The following is an 11401-nucleotide window of genomic DNA, read 5'->3' on the forward strand; positions in this document are numbered from 1 at the left end:
GATTAAAATAAACACAGAAAAATGTCCTGTGTTTAAAAATTTTCCGATCACTACAAACGATGCCCCACGATGTGTTGCATCGGGGCGTTGCGATGCCTCAGCGGAGACGCGACGTTGTACTACATATAAATTAGAACCACGTGGGTTGCCTATCAGAAGAACCACGAAAGTAATTTTGAGAGGAAAATGTTTTTTCTAAACATAATCTAACCAAACCTAATCGTGAGTTTGCGATAAACATCCAATATATCCTGAAAGAACAACGGTTTTGTTACAATTCTGTTTTCGGGGTAATGAAAATTATTTAATTATTTATATATTATTACGTTATTTCGAAAAAAAAAATTCGTCTTTGTGATAGGTTATCCACCACGTTTTTTCTAGACAAACAAATGTCAACAAGACTAGCATACCTATTAAAGCGAATAAATTAAAAATATTTACATCGTTTATTATCATTTTTATTTACTACGTTTTTTACTTGTAAGCATCAAACAGTACCTTCCAAAACATTTTTGAAAATACAAATCGGACGCAGTAAGCAGCAATGGCCCATAAAGTACCTCGAATGATGACGTCAACGATTGTTACTTCACTCGAGAAGTACAGGAGGCGACGTTTTCTGAAAAAATGTAAATAAAGTAAGTTTGAAAACGTAAAGTCGTCGTTAGACCTTGGTGACGACTGCGGCGTGACCATTTTGTGTGATAAATTTGTACAGTACCCTTAGGGACTTGTATAATAAGCAATGGTCGGAAAAAGGTGTTCCACATACATAGACACATGTGTAGATATAGCTACAAGGAGTCACATTATCACAAATCTGTTGCCTCTTTTAAATTAGCCTATAAGAAGTTTTTATTATAATAATAATAATAATAAATAAATAATAAATAATAACGCACACACTCAACATAGCCCCGCACTAGGGAAACCCTGTGTCGCGGGTGCCATGGACACACATATAGACAACCACAAATTACGCCCAAACTCACGAGAGAAATAAATGTAGGCCATACAAACATTTCTCCCGACCCGGGAATCGAACCTGGGACCTCTGCGTGGCAGTCCGGCATGGTAACCGTTCGGCCACGGAGGCAGTTATCAACTCAATTATAATCTCATTACATAAGGTAGTCGTGCATTGCTTGCAAAGTTCTTAAAAAGTGATCAGAGCCAATTTGTACAATGTGTTAACACTAATCACCTCACTTACACTACATATACTCACCTCACTTACACTACATATACTCACCTCACTCACACTACGTATACTCACCTCACTTACACTACATTATAATCACATTTTTGGTATTTATTTCATTTTTATTATTATGTATCTATGTTAGGATTAGTTTATGGTTTTGTTTAATATTTTAAGTTTTGATTTATATTTGTAATTAAGTTTTATACCTAATCTTTATATTTCTTTTTTGTTTTATTTTTATCTTACCGCCTGCTTGGACGAGGCGCCATCTTTCTTTTTGTCCATATATGGCGCCATCTTTCTTTTTGTCCATATATGGCGCCACTGAAAACCAGCGTAATGAGGCGTTCTTCAACGTGTCATTACAAAAAGCTGAGTGGTGACCGTTTTGGTAATATATAATGTATGATTGTGTTTGTTTTGTATTATTTATTGTAAAATGTTGCCAAATAAATTATTTTTCTTTCTTTCTTTCTTTCATTAAGTTGTTAAAACCACCAAATTTTAATTAATTATTTTTTTAATTCCGGATTTCCGGAAATGGTTTTACTTCACTGACCTAGGAAGTCGAAGTTGGATTTTAAAGTAATTCTAATGGTGCCATGTGAAAAATACAGTAGATAACTGACTTTACCAAAACAGAGCATAAAAAGTAACGCGAATGGTCACTCTCCGCCCCTCTCTAGCTTAAGATACCGCATATTGACGGTCACATTGGCGGAACGGCGACATTTGCTAATAGAATTTAAGAAAAAATAACAATTAAAAATTTTATTTACAAGGGGAATGTTAGGACATTTTAGTTTGCATTAGTTCAACGTTGCATAAATTCAAAAACACAGTATAACAGATGTTCCTAAATTCAAACCAATAGCAGAAATGTCGTATTTTAAAAGGAAAACATTCACGCTGGGTTATTTTTTTATACTTCATGTTCCTTTGACGAAAGTAAATTACAGACGAAATTCATACTTCATTAGGGCGAGTGAATACTATAACAAAATAGCAAAACAGCACGATATTGACTTATTTTGTACCACACCTGACCAACTTAAACGACTTCTTAGTAATAAGTTTTTTAATTCTTCTTATTAGAGTGTAATTCTTTTCTTTTTCTTTGGACGAATTTCTCCTTTTAATCATATTGTTTTCTAAATTCTTTCCTCATTAATTGTGCACCGACCAAACATAAAGCTTATTTATTATCTGTGGAAGCTTGTAATTGGCCGTCTGTATTTATTTTTTTGTATGTACTTGTACCTAGCTGTTAGTTTCCCTACAAATGTAAAATAAAAGACTTTTATATAAAAACAACTGCTGATTGCTTAAACAAGACAAAAAAAGTGCCATTTTTAATGGCCTTACCCATGTACGGCTAATAATATTCATAAATAGAAAATAAAGAGAGAAATTTCTTTCATCCGGAATTCGAAAAAGTAATTAATTAATATTTGGTAATTTTACCAACTCTATGTCGCTCCTTATAGCTATATCTATACATGTATCTATATATGTGGTTAACCTTTTTCCGACCACTGATAATAAGACAAGTAATGTAATTGGTTTATTCCCTGTAGTTCCATGTACTCTGTTCGGCGTGGAACAATTGTAACCCAAAAGTAAACGACTGCATAAGTAGTAGTACACCTTGCATTAGTACACACCCGCTGCACTCCGTGTACGGAGGCACACATTAGCACAATTTGGCGCGGCACTCGCGTTGCACAACGCGGGTCATCGCACACAACATTCATTATACAAACGTTCGCTCAGTGTTCAAAAACGACTACAAAAGTACCTACTAAATTTTATTGAAATATCCCCTAGTTCGCCAATATACAGGACTTGACACTGGAGATAATAAAAATCGGTTCTCACTACTCGAAGCCTTGAATTGGAGAAATAGCAAAATCAAACATTAAAGTAATTGCTCCTAAATTAAAGTTAGGCGCTATTTATAAAAATTAATTCATGCGTGAACAGCCAACCTTCGAGGTGATTGACTTTCTTGAAAATGAAATGGGACCACTATGGAAGTACCGCCTTTCCAACAAAAAGAGAATCATGAAAATCGGTTCACAAATACCGGAGTTATCGCGTAACATACATACAAAAAAAACATGCAGTCTGTAAAGTACTGCATTTGACAAAGGTTATTTCAAAACAGCACGAGAATACTGTGATGAATAACGGACTATATTTTTTCATATTATGATTACAACCTGTTTTCTTTTACTTGTTTTCAACCTCTATTTACCCAATACTGAGTGAAGGTCTATTCCAATGCCCACTATTCCTTTCAGTCTTGCGCCTTTCTTATCCAATTTTTCCCAGTCACAGGCCAGTCCAGTCAGTCTAGCGCATTGTTTGCCTACCTATGCTTATGTACCCTTCTTTGGATCTCCACTCACCCCTCTTGTACCCAGAGATGGGCTAATTCCCGGGTTTTGACCCGGCGCTTTGTTAAAGCCCAAAATCGAGGGCAAAAATTATTTACAAGTAATTGTAAAATAATAGGTTTGTAAACCGAGTTTTGATCAAAATGAATGATATTATTACAAAGGTTTATTGCTTTCTGATCCAGACGATTCGCTTTTATATTAAATCGATTCGCTTTAAAAATCACATTGAAATAAATCGTTACAAAAAAATCGATTTTCATAAAATTGGAATTGTAATGTGCATCCATATTAGTGTAATAGTGGATTGCAAGGTGGTTATTATGTGTATCTCCTTCGTCTAAAAAAGATTTTCTACATCGAAATTTGTAATAACTGTGGAATTATTCTGCCTACGATTATGGGTAGAAATGGGTTAAAATGGCTTGTGGTAAAAACCCGGTTAAAACCCGGGCGGGTTGGTTTGATTTAACCCAATGCCCATCTCTGCTTGTAGTTCATCTGTGTTTTTCTTTACACGGCAAGCAAGGTCCTAACAGTATATGTAGCCAGATGAACGTCATGATGGCAGCCGTAATCTTTCCCTCGAGGATTCTTAGCACAACTTACCACCTACTGTACCGTAGGATCAACTAAAATAACATTGTGACAACCCTACGCTCCAAGAGACGTGTAAATTGACGCAATGATCAGGCAGGAGTTGGACTACTTTTCTTGAATCCGAACAGCATGTGTAAATTTTTTTATCTAAGTTTAGCTCCACGCGTTGCTGTCTTTTATGTATGACCTAAACCAACTCAGTGCTATGTCCCTATTAGCATACTTCTCTATGTTTATCAGCAATCTATCATGTGCCGCGAAATCAAATGCTGGAGACATGTCCAGAAACAATACTGTGTGTAGTTTTTGTTTCAAGAGCTTTAATCAGTATTTCGACAATATTGAAAACACCCTCAGCAGTCGGTTTTCCCTTTTGGAAGCCGAATTGTTCTGGTTTTATAATGTAAAATTGTGTGCAATAGTCCATTAATCGAATGTATACATGCATTTTTCGAAAATTTTCGTCGCTATTCGCTGTATTTTAAATTTAATTCCTCAATCCGGCCGGATCGAAGGAATTTTTTCTGAGTGTTCGATCTTTGTATTAATAATTATAATACACTAGTGGAGTAATTTCACAAAAAATAATTGAATATCAATTCATTAAAAATTTAAAATTGCAATAATACGTATTGATGGTATTCAACTTTCAACGATATGCCAACAGAGTAAAGTTCAAATTATATTAACAGTCCAGAATTTGTTATTTCTTTTGAAATTTGAAACTACGACCAATTATTATGAAGATTTCATTGTGTTTCAAATTATAAATGTGTGAGTTTTCGCGGGAGTAGTGGTTCTGATAGTAATCGAGACTTAAGCCACTTCCATTTGTTTTTATTGCACAGACATGCTACTGCAGCGTAAAAAAGCGACTGTCTAATTTGAACGCGTCTTTACTCTAAATAAGATTTATTTGGCCATTATTATATTGATGTGGTTTAAATATCAGAGTAATATAATTACAAATTCAAATTTGTTTGCCAAATAATCCATTAAGTAAGAAACATACACATACAAGTACTGTACTAACGCATAAAAGTCCTGTTGTGCCGTCCAAAAATATTGTGGCCCCTTGGTATCATTTGTCTTAAACCAAAAGAAGTCGTTTGAAACATTTTCCGTGCGAACTTTTTCCTTGAACTTCTCCATAGTAAGGCAAACAATTTTTCTTCCAAAAAATTGTGTATTATTGGCGGCACATCTAAAAGAAATGCTAGCAATACTGTTCACCGTAAAACCAGGATACTCGCCTCAGAACAAAGTTCCAATATGAAATTGTATAGAAAAGTATTGTTTGTTACAATACAAAAACAATACATAATATTATATGACTAAATATATACTCATATAACCAATCTATATACACATAAATACATAATACTTAATTCATACACATATATATTTAATATATACAACAATGTCAAACAAATGGGATGTAGATTGAGACTCGAATATGAAATCGCTGACTAATTGCTTGAAAGCTAGCTTATTCGGCGCTTTTTGAATAGGAGACGGTAGAGAGTTCCAGAGTCGTATTGCCTGAAGAGTAAATGAGTTAGAAAGAAAACCAGTATTTAGTAGTATTAGAGCCCTTTGTGAAAGAGTTCAGGATAGTACTTGGTACTGCAATCTTACCTTTTTCTGCAGTAATGTGTGCATTACTACGTTTCGGTTACGAATAGAAAGCGCCCAGACACACGAGGAGAAAGTTTTCGCGCGGCCGCCCCGCGGTCGAAGAGCGGAATCCACGGCGGCCGCCGAGCGGTTGAAGAGCGGACTCCGCTCGGCGACCGCGTAGAAAAAAGACAAGCTAGTGCCTTCAAGCTAAGAGCTAAATAAATAGAGCATATTTTGCCATGGCAGTTCGGTCTCTGAACACGTGCACGCGGTCGCTGGGCGGCGGCCGCCGCAGACTCCGCTCTTCGACCACGCGGGGAGAACGCGATGAAATTCGTGTCATATAAACGCGCCCTAAGCGTGCTGGTGATATTCCGGGCACATGGGATTTTTCAACTCATGTCAGTGCCCCTCAGATCTTTGCGATATAAAACGCTGAGTAGCACGGCAACTGTTCTAGACAACGCAACGTGTCGCTTACCACCAGGTTCACGACTTGTTCGTCCTGTCCTGCCACTTGGTACTACATAAAACTGTAATAATCCTTAAATTGTTTAATAAATAAGTAAGCGCTGTAAAAGAGCTACATTGTAAACAATTGAACACAAAACTACATAATTAGGCACTTATTGCTATTGACGAAGTGTTACTTAACGGGACACTGAATAACAACGACATTAAAAATGCTAGTCTACCAAGATACTTGAGTGATACTGTGAATTTTGCCCTAATTATCAATTTAGAGGAAATCGTGCCCAGCAGAGGAATTTATAGTGGCTGGGTGGTGATGATGATGAAGATAAAATTTCTTTACTACCTGTTATAGAAAGAAACCAACATAAAAATGCAAAAGGTTATATATTCCTAGTATTAAAAGGATTGTTAAGTTAGCAGAACAGGAAGTCGACTACGAAATACGATACTACGTGACTGCGTCCGCAACGACGCTCATATATTATGTACTACGTATGTCAGTCTTACGATGAAAGTAATGTCAAAATTCGATACGAAAGCTGTCATTCGACGTTTCGGAGTAAAGGACTCAATATGTCAAATCACGATCTCGTACGCGTTTCGTGGTAGCCTCCGGTCCGATACGAAGATAAAATGATGATCGTTGTGTCGTGATAGTCCTCCTGGTTCTTATGCAAATGTTTTAAATTCATCAGACGACAGAGGGGGCTTCAGAACGTTTAATGCCACAAAAGGAAAAGCTTACTTATTCCAAGGGTGTAGATACATGAATCCATTGAAGACGTAATCAAATAATATAACGAGAACATCTGAGCTTGTAAGTAATTCCGTAAAGCTGGCGATCAAAACTTGAATTTTACAACCTTAAAACAAAGCAATATGTTTAACAAGTTGTTTTACACGATATTTACATCATATATTTTCATATATTCATAATACCCGCCTATGTAGATACACCCTCGTTCCTCTCTTCATAAGTTTTGATTACAGTAACCCTCTCTACCGACCCTTAGGGTATACCAGAAGGGCACTATAGCCTGTGCAACCACATGGACCTTCTCAGTCTGGTCATGACCCCAGATCAGTCTGTTTGCACAGAATTCATCCAGTTCTCAAAAGGCAAATGTCTTGGGTGAGCTGACCCGGGTGCTCGTAGGGCACCCTCCGTATTTTCCAGATAGGTACCGGAACTGTAAGGATGTTTACTTCCCGTTGCGCACTGCGCAACTAATGCTTGCCACCGCTAAGCCATTGTTTCTAAAATCCACTACCAAATCTCCACTTTGGTAGTGGAGCTGTAGGCATGCTCACCTCCCGACGCCGAAGCGTCTCGCCAGGTCCCAGAAACCTACGCGGCTGGCGGGACCGGAGGATGTCTAGTTTATCATCTACTAGCTCTTCGGGCTATTGCCGGAGATCGCAGTGTCCTGCGATATAGCTTCCGACTTATATGGCGACTTACATGCCCTGCGGTCTAAGTCCGTGTCTAGACCGCTACTAAGACAGGTTTACTGCTCGCGGGATGAACGCCCCGACCACATGCTACCGAGGCAGACGAACGTGTCCATCCCCAAAGCTAACTCTACATCACTGGCAGAAGGTTGGGCCCAGACGCCCGCCGTACCCTGGTCCTACTGGGGAACCCATAGTCTCCCCGGAACTCTCTATCTTTAGGGTCGGTAGACGTGACGAGCAGTGACGGAAAAAGAAAATCATTACAATTTATTACTTTTCAAAAAGCATAACTGCTGTGTACTTTTGCTGTCCTAAGCTACCAACGACGACATCCTAGCTCAAATCTAAAATATACTTACCCCAAAACAGAGGGATCATTTTAGAAACAAATAAATGTTCTTCGGGAGAGTAAATACTTAAGAACATCACTATGTACGAGTATGGAAGAGTTTTGAACAACGTGCTTAGCAGAATATTCCAGATGAACCTGAAAGAAAGTAATTTTGTCATCAATTATGCATTCGTTGTCACTGCATCAGACGTGTTGCATTTGAAAGGCGTTAGGCAAGAAGTCTGACAAGGTCCACTGACAGCAGGTGAAGCGAGAGCATGCGCTACTGACATTCACGACCAAAACTCAAGTCACCAAAACGACCGCAAAGACACTATTGGTAAGACGTGTCAACAAGGTACCGAAATAAACATAGACGTGACTTGGTTACAGACGAGGGCCAATGGCATAAGCTAACTAAGTAGTAGTATAATGAATATTATTTCTACTGTGCAAAGCAAACTAGATACGAGCCTGAAAACAAGTTGCGTCAGACAGAAATTTTTCGCGCAATCTCGGATCTCACGTTACACAATCAACATAAAGTTAATTATGCTCTGTACATACAAAAAAAATGCTCCCATACCATTCCAGGACAATTTACATTGAGCCATAAAATTCAGGAGAACAAATTTGATATCACGGTCATTCTCGGACTAGTGTTCGCTACCTAATTCCGGTGGCAATTTTTATTATTTAAGAATTCGATTTTTCATCTTCTAATATTAAATTTAAATATTCGAGTATTGTATCGTGAAATATAATTTAGTAATTACACGATAATATATTAACAATAATAAAATTGCCAAATACGTAGTGTATGTGGAATAAAAATATTTAAAAACGTATTTTTATTTAATAAATCAGATGCTATATAAATGACGCTATATAAAGATCAAAATTGAGATAGTACCGATTGCCAGTTTACAGTCCTATATCACTTTTCAAAATTTTTACATGTATGTAATGAATGAACTTCGAATAAAGACTTATAATATTGTTATTATTTAATTACACTTGATTTTTCTCCCACTGTGTGAGATTATGAAGACTATTGCGTTTGGCTCACATTCAAACTGGTATTTTTTGATACCAGAAAAGAAGTGTGTAGTGATATTAGTGAGAGCTCGGCATTGTACATGTAGTGGTGTACCGTTACAGTATAAAAATATTTTAAAAAATCACAAAGCATTACTAACGGATTGAATTCTATTTGCAAAATTGTACACATTTCTATTTTAAAGGACGAAGTGTAGTACATTCTATAAAACGACAGACGTTGCCTGAATGTGGCTGGTATACTCCGGCGGTCCGTTGTTATTTCTTTCTGAAATTGAAACAAAACCTGAAGGTGAAAATGTATCTAAATAGAATGTTACTACTAAAAGATACCTATTACTAGTGAAAAAAAAATGTGGAATTCATTCATAATAATGTCGTTGATGTTTTGTAGAAACGACGTAAACGACATTTGGTAATATTTTTCAGGTGGATCATGTTTTAGGTTTTAACGACTGAGATAAAAAGAAACTATAGTATTTCTTCGGATCTAAATCACGTTTATAAGTTTTCCAGACAAACCAACATTCTGGGCTCTTGATTATATTAATGACCGATTTAGATCCGAAAAAATGGTTTTACTTTTAAAATAAACAAATAAAAAATAAAATAATAATCATTTATTTCGGGTAGCAATGACGCATATCAAAATTACATGGAAATTGAATTAATAATTAATACATACAGTTGAGAACTACTATAATACAGGCTGTATATTTGAAAGTGGGACATACTTATAGAGTGCGTTATATTCCTGATTCTGAACCCAAAGAAATAATAAACTAATGAACTTAAACTTTACAAAAAATATTTTTAATTTTTTTTATCGACTACTACTTGAAAACGACATTAGTTATCGAAATCTACGCACATCACTATTATTGCTCTGACGCGGCGGCGAAAAACAAAGCACATGTCGGCGGGTACGCGGGTGCGAACGCGAAATTGCTCAGTGCACGCGCGACCTTGATCTAACGAAGCCACGTAAATTATTTGTACTTCCGCTCGCCCGATCGCCGCAAAATGGATATTTATTCTAACGTCGAATTGACTGAAATGGTGCGACTTTATGCAATAAGTGTCATTGTCATTGTTATTGTTGCTGTCTCACTCGGCGCTCGCTTGGTAGTATTCCCAATGCACTCGAAATCAAGCGTAAAGGGAAACGGTTTATTCCTATGTATACTTCAAAACACATTTTGTTGATATTTTTTGTTCTATCCCATATTCTAATTTTATTTTAGTCTATGTTAAGTTGTAACATGATTTACTATGACAGATATGAATATGTCTCACTTTCAAATATACAGCCTCTATAATCAAAATTAAAAAGACAATAAAAGGTTATAAAGATTAATTAAAATAAAATAAAATTAATAAATACAATTAAATTAAATAAAAGCCAAAATTTGAATTAAAATTACACGTACTACATAATTTATTAATGTCTAAATCGATTGCCTCCATAATCGGCACCATAGCAGGCATGCTTATCACTGCAGTGCCGAATATAGGGGGCAATCTAACCTGTCAGCTACGGTAGCCGGGACGATATTGGGGCTGGCCCGCACTCTGCGCACCAGTGATACACACCTTTTGCGCACAGTTGTTCCTAACTGTAATAACCGAGGCGCTGCAGGAGCGGGGCAGCCCCAATAACAATCAAGAAAATTTAAGAACACGAAGATAGGAGGTTACCTTCTGCAATAGTTGAAGCTGGTGGTCTTTATGTTGTATGTATGACCAAGATTCTAGTTCAAAAGATCTAGAAAGGTTACCAGCGCTCATATTCCACTGCCTGTCTCTTAACTCTTGCAGGGGTTCCGTTAACGATGATCCACTGTCAGACTCTTCTAATTCTAATGATTGCGTTGAAATATTCATTGCTGTTGCAAAACGTAATCTTCGAATTGAAATAAAATGAGATATGTTATAAAGCGCGATTGTTAAAATCACTTTCACAATGACAGTCAATGATATTGCTATTTTTTTTTTCTATTCTCTAAGCTATTCCAGAGTGTAGGACCAAAAAAAAGTTCAAGCCGTCCATAGAGAATTCGAGAACGTATTATTTCTTTCTCCTAAAAAGAACATTAAAAACGTGTAAGACAAAAATGAAAATGAAAGCAGCTGCACGGGTGTGGCGTTGAATATAATTCGGATTCAAGTAATATTTTTTCTTATTAACGAAACTTTTTCCACAACCTTTTTCTATTACCAAATGTTTATTTCAAAATTATACTCGGGAGATTTATT

The 11401-nt window shown here is 36.6% G+C and overlaps 1 pseudogene; it reads right to left on the minus strand.

Moving 5' to 3' along the window:
• Positions 1–10964, minus strand: part of LOC113232757 — a 23881-nt pseudogene extending 12917 nt beyond the window's left edge.
• Positions 10965–11401: the final 437 nt, after the last annotated feature.

Source organism: Hyposmocoma kahamanoa, unplaced genomic scaffold (genome assembly GCF_003589595.1).
Source record: "Hyposmocoma kahamanoa isolate Upper Pololo Valley unplaced genomic scaffold, ASM358959v1 78, whole genome shotgun sequence".
Taxonomy (NCBI): Eukaryota; Metazoa; Arthropoda; class Insecta; order Lepidoptera; family Cosmopterigidae; genus Hyposmocoma; species Hyposmocoma kahamanoa.